Below are 13,084 nucleotides of genomic sequence, written 5' to 3' on the forward strand. Positions count from 1 at the left end.
CACCCAGGGTGCCCACGCTCGTTTGTCAGGTCCTGACAGGCGCTGGGTGGAAAGGGAGTAACAATGGACCTCTTTGTTCTGCAGGCATGCGGAGGACCCGGCTGCCTCCTCCCTCCTGCCAGCCACAGAAAGTCGGAAAGTCGGTCCGCAAAGCCAGGCGGGAGCTTTTAGGGGAAGAAGGAAGGCAGGGGCTTCAAAAAAGCGAGGGGCCCGGGGACTTGCAGACCGAAGGAGGCTATGTTGAGGAAGAAGGCAGCGATGAGAAGTTCTCGAGACCCTTGCACAGTCTGACTTCAGCTGCCAAAAGGGTCTAATTGCCTTCTCACATCCACCCTGGGACAGGTAGTGAGCGGCCCACTGGAGCAAGGTGGAGGCAGGGGAGCTAGGACGGAGGGGAGTGCATGCAGACCACCCCCCCAGTTCACTCTTCAGAGGTGGGTACCGAAAACCCAGGGGTTGCCCGAAAACATCACTCCTCCCCACCCCCACTAACACCTTGAGAGCCTGTGATGACGCTAGAAGCACCGCGCAAGGATCGGCTGCTTCCACCACGGAACATCACAGCCCCTCTACAGGTAAGACAATCTGCCCCCATTTTGGCCCCCTCCCGCTCACAGCAAAGAAATCTTCTTTGACCATCCCCCCCCCAGTGTGGAATACCCTTAAGGAAAGGACTCCCAGGCTGGTCCAGGCTGACTAGAGAGGAAACCATGTCTCATCACCCCGCCCCTGCATCAGGGGTCCTGCCTCGGACCACTCAGGTGAAAAAGAAAAAACGTGTTCCAGATCCAGAAGCAAAAGAGGGTAGAAACAATCTGAAATGAAGAAATACACAGATCCCTGATGCAGACAAGCACTGGGCCTCAGTTTTCTTTGCCCATAAAATGGGGATAATTCTTACCCTCTCCTCCCGAGTGTCTGTTCTAAAGATCTGGAGAGCTCACCTAGGAAAGTGTGGGACACAGTGTGGGTCTTACAGAGGAGGAGAGGGGCCAGTCGGGTCTGGGAAGGACCCAGAAGCTGGGAAGGAGTCCAGTTTCCAGTTGGAGATCAGCTTTGCTCTGGGAGGCAGACGCCTACTACACCAGGGGCTGGGGTTAGGGGTGGGGCACTTACAGTCAAGTGCTATGTGTTTGGTTTGCTCAGAGGTAAACCAGGAAACCAGAGCAGACAGAGGATGGCTGATCACCAGCTGGCCTCTAGCGACACCTGGCAAATGGCAGATGTGCCCTGGAAACAAAGGAGACCTATCCAGATCCGACAGAGCCCAGACCTGATCACAGAGGGAAACTCAACCTTGGCCCCATGTACAGTGAGCTCATACTCTGTTCCCATCCTGACCTTGGACTGACATCTGACCTTGGGCACAATTTTGCCCCCATCCTGGCTGTGGACAGAATTCCGTTCTTCCCATCTTTCTCCCTACCCTGGCCGCATGGGGCCTGGGTGAGACTGTAGACAATTCTGTGAAACCCATTTCTTGTCTTGGGGCAGAGGGGGCACAGATATAAACAATTGCAAAAGCAGGATGTCCTTGCCCCAGCTACCACGTGCCAGAAGTGGGGAGTATTGGCAGTGATGACTCGCCGCCCCCCCCACACCCCAGTCCCTTCCATCTCCTTTCACAGGAATACAGATTTCATTGCCTTTACTTATGTGCCCAATTAAAATGAAAAAAAAAAAAAAAAATCAGCCCATCTGAGCGAGGACGGCAGACCCTGGCCAGCAGCCCTGTGATCGGAATCCATAGGGTTTTCATATGGATTCCATAGGATATTCCATCCATATGGAATCCACAGGATTCGGTCCCTTTTGCCCCTTCCAGTGAATACCTCCCCATGTCCCTGGGATTCCCAGCCACAGAGGACCCTTCAGGCCACCTCGTGGAGATGCCATTCTGGATCTGCTTCTCCTCCAGAGTCGGTCAGTTACAATCTGTGACTCCCCTCCAGTGCCTTCCGCTTTCACCCCACCTCGCCCCCAAGCCATTCTGAACATCCCCCCGACTTCCTGCCTTTCTCCCTACCGGAGAGAGTCAGACACCAGCTGTCTGAGTCCTGCTGGCGGAGTTCAGTGTCCTCGTCACCATCACCGGGGCCAGGCTGGCTGACGGCTAGGCCTTTGTAGACTGGACCCTCCAACCCAAACATCTGCCTGTGAGCTACTGGGTCTGGCTCAGCTCCTCCCAGGCATGGGGGTGGGAGAGGAAGCATGTTTCTCCTTGGTTCAATTGCAATTGGATCAAGGGACAATCAAGCTCACGGCATGAGGTGCTACCAGAGGGGTAGGAACTCAGGGAGGAGAGGCCAGAACAAAAGTAGGTCCCCAAGCCAAGACTGGCAGCCAAACAGAAGTAGGATTAGAGGGAGAGCAGGCGGAGGACGATGCTTCCCAGGTGGCACCAGTGGTAAAGAACCCACCTGCCAGTGTAGGTAGACATAAGGGACATAGGTTCAATTCCTGGGTCAGGAAGATCCCCTGGAGGAAGGCATGGCAACCCACTCCAGTATTCTTGCCTGGAGAATCCCATGGACAGAGGAGCTTGGTGGGCTACAGTCCATGGAATCACAAAAAGTCAGACACAACTGAAGCGACTTAGCACAGCACAAGCTGAGGACAGGAAGAGGGGTGTCCAGACCTTGGCCGTGGTCACAGGGATGTGAGATTCTGCATAGGCCTGGCATCTGCTAATAACAAGCATCCCAGTAATGCCTGCATCCCAGCCAGGTTTGCTTGGCCGGATTCGAGTCCCAGCCACGTGTGATGGGTTCCCTTACCTCACTGCTCTCCACTGCTTACCTCACTGCCCGGGTGCCCCTTCCCAATAAAGTCTCTTGCTTTGTCAGCATGTGTTTCTCCTCAGACAATTCATTTTTGAGTGTTAGACAAGAACCCACTCTTGGGCCCTGAAAGGGGGAGACGTTCCTATAACATTTGGGAGTAACTTAGCATTCCAAACTCAAGTCAGACAGAGATGTCCTTCTGCCCCAAGCCCACTAAGTCCCTATTTTGCTCAGAGTGAGGGCCAAGGTCTTGGGAATGGTCTGCAAGTCTCTGCATCACCTGGCCCTCAGTTACAGGCTCACCTCGCTGACTACCACTGACTCCTCACTAACTCTGGCCTCCTTTCTGTCTCTCAAGACATGCCAAGCTTCTTCACAGTAGGATCTGTGTACTGGGTTCTCCTTCAGCCTGACTCACTCTTTTTCCAGGTAGCCACATGGCTAATTCCTTCGCCTTCTTTAAGACTTTGTCCAGATGTTACATTCTCAAAGAAGTCTCTCCTGAACCACCATCACTTCAACTGCAAGCCAAGACACCCCCTTTCCCAACCTCCAGGCACTTCGGATCCCCTTTACTCAACTCAACTCATTCTTCCCAGAGCACCTGTCCTGCTGGCAGACTGCATGATGGATTGACTCGTTATATTTACCAGTTGTCTATCTCCTCCAACAGAATGTATGCTCCTGGCAGCAGGAAGCTTTCCCACTTACATAACCGAGCGCCTGGCACATGGCAGGGACTTCATAAATTGTTGTCGAATAGATGAACCAGCCTGGGTTCTGGAGTCAAACAAGCCTAGATTCAAATCTCTTCTGTGACTTGGTACTCCATGACTTTGCTTTAGCCACTCTTTGCCTCTAAACCTCAGTCTCCACAGCTGTAAAATGGGGATTGTGTTATCTCCCCCACAGGCGGTGAAGTAAGGACCCAATGGCCATGCACTTGATGAATGGCAGCTCTCGTGGTTATGATGATTGCATGTTAATATTCACATATACACAGATGCGGCTACATCCACAGCCAGTTCCCCTCAGCTGGCCATCCTCCACCTGAGCCCGGAGATGCAGCTGTGGACCAGGCATCTTTGAGGCCCAGGGAATGCTGCCAGGAAGGAAGAGGAAAGCTCGGCTATCACAAGGCTGCGAATCCAGTGCATGGGGCTGGATTCTGAGGCCAGAGCTCAGAAACACAGTTTCACATGAATGGACTCTCAACAGACAGGAAATGGTTTTAATCAGCTGAAGGAACACGAAGGTCATCCATCTTCCATTGTCCAAGGGGAAGAATTAATCTTGGGAGTGGGGGGCGAGGCGGTGAAGAGAGGAAAGCTGGGGCAGATTTAAATGATAAAGAGAGAATTCTCCATAAAAGAACTGAACGAGAGGGCTGCTGGCCCAGAAAGCACTGGAAGTCATAACTCTGTGTGTGCCCTTCTCGGCAGTGGGAACCCACGATAATGATAAAAGTCACTACAGCGCCCTTGACAGATTACAAAACTCTTCTGTATCCATTGTCTCATTTAATTCTCATGAAAACCATCTGAGGTCAGCAATATTCGCTCTGTGTATCACAGGGAAGCTACGAGTCACAGACATGCTGCTGAATGGCCTTCAACACAGCACGGAGTCTTCATTAGCTGTGTCAAATAAGCTTTATGTTTCTATACTTCTTTTTTAACCTTTTTATTGATGCATGGCATACCTACAGAAAAGCGCCTAATGGTGTTCGGGACACACTCCCCACTAAATGCAGCACCTTGACATATGGGCTATTTTAAGCTGAAGGATTTTGAGAAAAATGACAGAAGCTGGAAGGTCACTCTGACCTTCTCCACCCCTCCTCCTTCTCTGAAACAAATCATAAAGCCTTCACGTGAGAGGTGCTCTCCCCGTACCTGGAGGAAAGGACCATCTTTGTCCTTACAAAGAGATGCCAAGAAGAATCCCAACAGACCGACCTTGCTACATGGCCCCTAGTTTCCTAACTAACCTCATACGCCTAATCCTTTTGTAGCCTCCCCAACTGCCCACTCCTCATCAAGCTCAGCCTAAAATACTCAGTTCTATTTTTTGAGTCTTCGTTTCCTCCTGAAGATTCTCATGTCAGGTAAAACTTACATTCAATAAATTTGCATGCTTTTCTTCTCTTAATCTGTTCCTGTCAGTTTAATTTTCAGATCAGCCAAGCACCCTAAGAGGCTCAAGGAAAACTTTTCCCCTCCCCTTCACGCCCAAATATACCCTGAATTTTCACTAAGGAAACACAATCTCATCAGGAATAGAACACTGTCAGCAACCCTTCCTGCTTCTGCCCAGTCACACCCTCCTTTTCCCCAAAGGTAACCCGACATCTGTCATCATAGATTAGTTCTGCCTATGCTTTCACGTTCTATAAATGCACTCATTCAGAACCATTCTCTTTTTCAACATTATGTTTGTTACATGTGGTTAGAGTTCATTCATTTCCACCACTGTATACTCCATTGTCTGAGCCTCACAAAAAAATGGTCCTTTCTACTATTGATGGACATTTGAATGGCTCAGGTGGTTATATATCAAGGAGGGAAATTTCTCTGTTATGGTATGTGGACTTTGTTTAAATTTAGTTTTCCAAAGGGCTTAGAAAGTAGCTTTGCAGAGTAGCTACATGAATGGACACTCCCACCACAGTATAAGAGTTTTGGTTGCTCTGTGTCTTCACTGACACTTTGTGCTGTCTCTTAAATTTCAGCCTTGCTGGTGGGTGTGCAGTGGCATCTCACTGGGATTTTAATCTGTAGTTCCCTAACTAACAAGGCTGAACTACTTTTCAAAAGATTTTCGGCCACTGGGACAGCTTCTTTCATCCCATGGCTGTTCAAGTATTCTGTCCATTTTGTTCATTTTCATTTCTCTTATTGATTTGAACGAGTTATTTCTATATTCTGAAAATGAAACCTTTGTTGGGAGTCTAAATCACAGATCGAAGGGTTGAGAAGGTGTTCTATTACCCCAGAGATTTGTCCCCTGAAATTCTATCTTTCCCATAAACCAAATTCTCTGGTGTCCTTGAGTCTATTTCTGGTTTCTCTATTGTTTCATCCACCTGCCTACTCCTCCAGTATCAAGCTGCTTTAATTGCCGAGTTTCAGATGTTTTTGCGTTTAATGAAGCTGGCCCCATGTCAGCAGTCTTTTTTCTCAGGATTTTCCCAGTTATTTTTGCAGGGTTTTTTTCCCCAGATAAACTTTGGTTTTATTTAATGTATTTTTTTTAATCCTACAAAATTTTATTTGGAATTTCATTGATCAGTTCATTTTGAGATCATGCTCCCTTGCGATGTCAAATATTATTACTACCCAACAACAAGAACTTGCTTCTGATCTGAAGTGACTTTCTATATGTCTCTCAATAGAAGTTAGTAGTCTTCTTTGTTGTTGCTGTTCAGTTGCTAAGTCATGTCTGACTCTTGCGACCCCATGGACTATAGCCCACCAGGCTCCTCTGTCCATGGGGATTCTCCAGGCAAGAATACTGGTGTGGGTTGCCATACCCTCCTCCAGGGGATCTTCCCAACCCAGGGATCGAACCCAGGTCTCCCGCACTGCAAGCAGATTCTTTACTGTCTGAGCAAGGATACGGATCAGCTCAGTGTAACTATGTAGTCAAATGTTTTGCATTCTTTTAGATTTTTTATAGTATTTTTCAAGGGGATATTTTTAGTATAGAGCAAAATGGTGGGTCTTGAATATTTATGTTGGGATCCACTACTGTGCTGAATTCTCCTGTTGTTTCTAACAGTTTTTCAGTGGGCTAGCTTAGAATCTGCAGGTACAGAGTGGTATCATTTGTGAATAATGACATTTGGCTCCTGCTTCTCAGTACTCTTGTCTTTGGTCTAACCTCAATGACGTGAGCTGTGAGAGCACATTAGCCACACTGCGAGGTTACCCACACAGCCAAGGGAGGTAGTGCGGACATAAACCAGCAAAACCAAGAGCGTAAAGGCAGCCTTTCTCAACCTTAGCCCTAGGAACAACTTTTTTTTTAACTTTTTATTTTGTATTGGGGTTATAGTCATTTAATGAAGGGACTCAGACACACATATACATGTATCCATTCTCACTAGGGGGCTTCGCAGGTGGCACTAGTGATAAAGAATCCACCTGCCAATGCAGGAGACGTAAGAGACAAGAGTTCAATCCCTGGGTCAGGAAGATCCCCTGGAGGAGGGCATGGCAACCCACTTCAGTTCTTGCCTGGAGAATCCCATGGACAGAGGAGCCTGGCGGGCTACAGTCCTTGGGGTCACACAGAGTTTGACATGACTGAAGTGACTTAGCATGCACACATTCTTACTAGGGACATCTTCAGCTGGATAATTCCTTCTTGGGAGTGGGGGTGGAGGTAGGGCCTGGGGAGGGTCCCTGTATTTTGTTAGATGTTTGGGAGCATCTCCGACATCCACCCACTTGATGCCAATAACACCTCCCCACTGAAGGTGACAACCAGGGATGTCTTCAAACACTGCCAAATGTCCTCTGGAAGGAAAAATCACCCCAGATGAGAACCACAGGCCTCAGGGAAAGTAGCTAGAGTCCCCTGACCCGGGAGCTGATTTTGAGCAAGTCAGCAAAGAGCATCTGTCTTCTCTGGGCTCTTCATCTCAAAGTCCCCAGAGCTGTCAGGCCTTTTCAGCCTCATTTTTATCCATCCCTCTTTGACCTCAGATGCCCAGAAATCCAGGATTTTCCCCAGGCCATCTATTGCAGATGTTGTTTTCATTTATATACCCTGGGTTTAGTGAGCATGCTGCTAGTCTCTCACCCTTAGACTGATTTGAGCTCAACTTTTTAAATTATAGTAAGAAAATATCAGTCTGAATCAGAGTATTTTTGGCTGCAAGTCACAGAAAACCCACTCAAGCTGCCTCAAACAATAAAGAGAACTTAAAAAAAGAAAACAGCCCAAAGGCAGGTTAAGCTTCAGGTGCAATTTGATCAGGACTCCAGGGTCACTGCAACTCTCTGAGCTATGCTCTCCTCTGTATTCTGGCTTTGCTGTCTGGTTGGTTTTCCTCTTAAGGGGTGGGGGGGGGGGTGATGATTACCCAGTTCAAGACCTGACATTTGCAAACCATATAATCCAAAAGAAAAGACAACTTCTCTTCCTTCAACTTTGAAGATATTAAAAGTCCTGAGGTGTACTCTGACTGCACTGTCCTAAGACTCTTTATTCATATTTGAAGCAGTCCTTGTGGTCAGGAAATGGCTTGCTGTGTTACTGTCCATCCTTAACTATTCCTTGTGGCGGTGGGATTATACTATCCAGTTTAGGGCTGAGTAATCTCCCTTGGAGCAGGGTGAGGGTCAGTAAAACTCAAACTCTCAGCTGCCCCAGTGGGCAGTGAATGGACACTGGAGAAGTGTACCATCTACTCTCAGATGTGGGCTTCCCTGGTCGCTCGGGGTAAAGAATCTGCCTGCAATGCAGGAGACACAGGTTCCATCCCTGGGTTGGGAAGATCCCCAGGAGGAGGGCATGGCAACCAACTCTAGTATTCTTGCCTGGAGAATCCCATGGACAGAGGAGACCGGCGGGCTATAGTGCATAGAGTCACAAAGAGTCGGATACGGCTGAAGTGACTTAGCACACACACATGTACCCACTCCCATATATGAAGTTAGTTTATTGTTTGCTTTAAATTAGGAGTTAATGTTGGATTCAGTTAAAATTCCTTTTTGGAATCTAAGTGAGTTGGTCTTCTGTTGTCTTTTCCCTTTGATATATTAATGTATGATTTTATAACTTGGAAAGGCCTTTGAATTGTAGGAAGAACCCCACTTGAACATGGTATTTTGTTCTTTTAATAGGCTGTGGAAATGATATTTTTTCATGGTTGTGCTAAGTGAGATTGGTCTGAAGTTCTCTAGTTTTGTGCTAATTTTGTCAAATTTTGGTATCCATGTTATGATAGTTTTATAAAAAGAATTTGGGAGCCATCCTTATTTCTCTTGGTTCTGGAAGAGTTTAAATAGTATCAGGTTCATCTGTTACTTGAACATTTGAAAGAACTTACCTTTGAGACCATCTGGATCTGCACTTTTGTGGAAAGGTTGCTTTTTAATAACATTCTCAATTTCTTCCATTGCCTTTAGTCTATTCAGGTTTCCATCTCTTATGAAATCAATCTTGACCATTTATAGTTCCTGGAAAATATCTTTTTTCATCCATGTTTACAAATTTAGCTCCTCTGAATTTTTTGCAAAAAAAATTTTTTCTAAGAATTAAATAATGCCTTTGCAGCAACATGGATGGAACTAATGCTTGCCATACCAAGTGAAGTAAGTCAGACAGAGAAAGAGAAATATCCTATGATATCCCTTATATGCAGAATCTTAAAAGAAATTATATAAATAACTCATTTACAAAACAGAAACAGACTGACAGACGTAGAGGATGGACTTATGGTTACCAGAGGGGAAGGATGTTGGGGGAAGGGATAGTTAGGGAGCTTGGGATTGACATGTACACATTGCTATATTTAAAATGGATAACCAACAAGGACATACTTACTGCATACCACAGGGAACTTTGCTCAATGTTAGGTGGCAGCCTGGATGGGAAGGGAGTTTGGGGAGAGAATGGATCATGTATATGTATGGCTGAGTCCCTTTGCTGCCCACCTGAAACTATCACAACATTGTTAATCAGCTAAAGTCCAAATTAAAATAAAAAGTTTGGGATGGGGAATACATGTAAATCCATGGCTAATTCATTTCAATGTATGACAAAAACTACTGTAATGATGTAAAGTAATTAGCCTTCAACTAATAAAAATAAATGGAAAAAAAAAAACCCTTTTTTTAATATCTTTTAGATCAGAAGTATTTTCACTTGTTTGTTTCCAATGTAGTGTATTTGAGTTATTTCCCAATGTTTTATCAATTTTATTGTGTGTTTTCCTATACATAAGTGCTCAGTGGCTTCAGTCATGTTTAACTCTTTGCCACCCTATGAACTGTAGCCTACCAGGCTCCTCTGACCCTGGGATTCTCCAGACAAGAATACTGGAGTGGATTGCCACGCCCTCCTCCAGGGGACTCTTCCTGATCCAGGGATTGAACCGTTGTCTCCTGCATTGCAGGCAAATTATTTACCCCTGAGCCACCGGGAAAGCCCCCTCTTCCATACACAGTACTTCTTAAATTTATTTATCAGCTCTATTGATTTTGTTTTCTAATTCAATAATACCTTTTTGAACCTTGAATTAATTTAGTTGATCTTTCCTGACTTTTTAAATTGCATGCTTAATCTGTTTGTTTTAATTCTTTAAGTCATCAATTTTAATTCTTTCTGGTGTAACATGTTCCTAAATTGCAGAATTTGGCTGAGTGAACAATATATTCCCCCCAAATATACCAAAATTGAGATCAGAGATGCAACATGATGCAGAACATTTAAACACAGTGCTCCAGAACCGGTTAGGGACCACAATACAGATACAGTAGGATTGAGGGAAGAGGTTTGGAACCGATTTGCGGAGAGGATTTATTTGGAGAGAGCCGTGTTTTAAGTCAGACCCCACTCCAAGGAGCAGCATAGACAATGCAACCTCCTGAGCCCAAGTGGGTGGGCAGGTTACAGCGAGTTTGGAAGTTCTCTGCAGTTGGGGACACAGAGAACTGAGGTCGGACCCACCCTTGAGAAAGCACAGACGACTGCACCTAGAAGGTCACCCCGTGGCTTCAGATGAGACCAAGGGAGGCCAGCGGGACCAGAGGAAGAGAACCTGCCCAAGAAACAAGAGCTGCAGTCAAGGAGGCGGCAGGGGGCCTCTTAGAAAATGAGGAAATCCTCATAAGGCAGTTTGTTGTAACCACATCCCAAGTACAGAACATGTCAGCCATCTTAGGACAGTATTGGCAAGTACATGTTTTATATGCCCCATTTTTTCTCCTTTCTTTCAGCTCCAAACCAAAATGGGCTGGGGATTGGAGAGGGAATGAGGGTGTCAGAAACACTTTGAATTACTCAAGACTATGCTTGTGCCCTAAAGTGATTATATGCAATTTTAACTACCTGAGAGTTATCAGAAAAGGATTGAGTATACTCAAGTACCCTTTAGGTGTTAGGGGAAGAAGAACAACCCAACCAAACAGATGAAAGGGATGCTCAAAAATAAAGATGTTTTTCTCATTAAAAGAGAATTAAAGGAGTCCTGCTTGTTCAACATACTGGTTACACTTGTTTGGTTATATGAGTGTTTTAAGAGGAAGATTTTCCTTCAAGAGGTATTTCTAAGCATCATTACCTAGTGTTTTCATTCTCATATATTCTTATGTTCTAGTATTCTTCATTGTCAGCATTAATTTATTTTTGACCCAGAAGTTATCTTAGAGTTTTTCTTTAATTTCCAGGCATTTGATTTGCTGGGTTTTGTTTTTCCCCCATCCTCTGGAAACTTTTAATATCTTCTCTCTGTACCCCTGTGATTTGAAATGTCACAATAGATTGTGTTAATGTTGGCCTATTGTGATTTATTATGCTGCTCCTTTAGACATTTGAGTCCCTATTTCTGAGGAATTTTCTTATATTATTTCTTTCATAAACTTCTCCTTTCCATTTTCTCTGTTCATTCTGGAGTTTATATTAGATCCTGGACCACTGGATTGATCTCCTAACACTGCTGTTCACTTGTATTTCCCTCATTTTTTCTGTATGATCCCCTTTCTTTGACGTTTCTTCTAATTTAGCCTCCAATCCTTCTACTAATTTGAAATTTAAAAAAATCAGCAATTGAAAACATTATACTAAGTGAAAAACGTCAGACCAAAAAAAGGTCACATTTTGTGTGATTCCATTTACATGAACTGTCCAATATAGGCAAGTCCATAGAGACAGAAAGCAGATGGGTGATTGCCAGAGGCTGGGGAGGGGCTGGGGAACACCTGCCAGGCATTATGGATACAGAGTCTCCTTAGGGAGGACATATCTCCTTTGGGGATGAGGATACTGTTTAGAACTAGGCAGAGGGAATAGTTGCACAATACTGTGAATGCACTAATTTCCACAGAATTATGTATTTTAAATGGTCTGTTTTGCATCATGTAAATTTCACCTCAATTTTTAAAAAAGCAATTAAAAAAAAAAAGGCAAGTGAATCAAAAAAGAAATCTGCAACTTTTAATCCCCAAGATCTCTATCTGGTTCTTTTCATTTTTTTTCCATAACATCCATTTTGTTATTTATTTAATGAATGTAATAGTCTCTCTGAGGATATCCTTTACATTCTTTTAGTCTCCTTTATAGTACCTCAGCTTTCTCTAAAATTATTTTTAGTTATGTATTGATTTTTACCTCTTCTTTTAGTTAGAGTCTGTGGTTGTTTTCAAATGTGTTCACAAATACTTTGGTTCTCCTTCCTTCAAGAGGTGAAGCCTAATTCTCCTCCCCGAATGTGGGTTCAGGGACTTGTTTCTAATGATAGAAGAAAATGGAGATGATGGTGTACAATCCAAGACTAAGCTGCAAAAGCCTTCCTCATAGTGTTTGTTCTCTCTCTCTCTCTGATCCATCAGTCTGGGGGAAGCCAGCTGCCTTGTCATGAAGACCCAAGCAGCCCTGTAGAGAGGTCCATGAGTTGAGGAACTAAAACCTCCTGCCAACAGCCAGCAAGGAATTGAGGCCTTCTTCTCACAGCCATGTGAATGAGCCGTCTTGGGAGGCACCTGGGTCTCCTTCCCACGTCCTCAGATTCTCACTTACAGGTGCTGCTTTCTGATGCTCAGGTAGGGAGGTGGTCAAGATAACAGAAGTCCCCAAAGGACAGAAAAAGCAGGTGGCCTTTTCTCTAGGGTCTTTCAGCTTATTTAAAAGAAGACCCTGATCTGTTTCCCAAAGAAGGCAGCAGATACCTGGCTGCTGGGTTTTCTGTGGAGGGAAAAGGAGCAGGGGGTGTGACTGTGTAAATAGATGTTCAATTACTTCTTCCTTTCAGCCTGTTCTCTCACTCCATTTGCTAGGGTTTCAGGATCTCAAGCTCACTCTGGGTTCTAGAGGGAGAGTCTTCTTAATCTCTGTCTCTCTCTACCTTAACTCTCCTCTGCACTTTCTCTACCCTGCAGAGCCAGTTATGTCTTTTCTGCCTTAAAGGAATTTGTTGAAGTCTCCTATCCATGGCTGAACTTTTACTTGCTCACTTTGACGTCACTAATCATACTGATTTTTTTCTCTTGCTGTCATTTTAGTAGGTCTCTGGGGGAAGGTAATGCCTAGTAATTTCAACCACAACTCCCTTTCCTTAACTCTTAATTTTTGCA

This window comes from Odocoileus virginianus, chromosome 17 (genome assembly GCF_023699985.2).
Source record: "Odocoileus virginianus isolate 20LAN1187 ecotype Illinois chromosome 17, Ovbor_1.2, whole genome shotgun sequence".
Taxonomy (NCBI): Eukaryota; Metazoa; Chordata; class Mammalia; order Artiodactyla; family Cervidae; genus Odocoileus; species Odocoileus virginianus.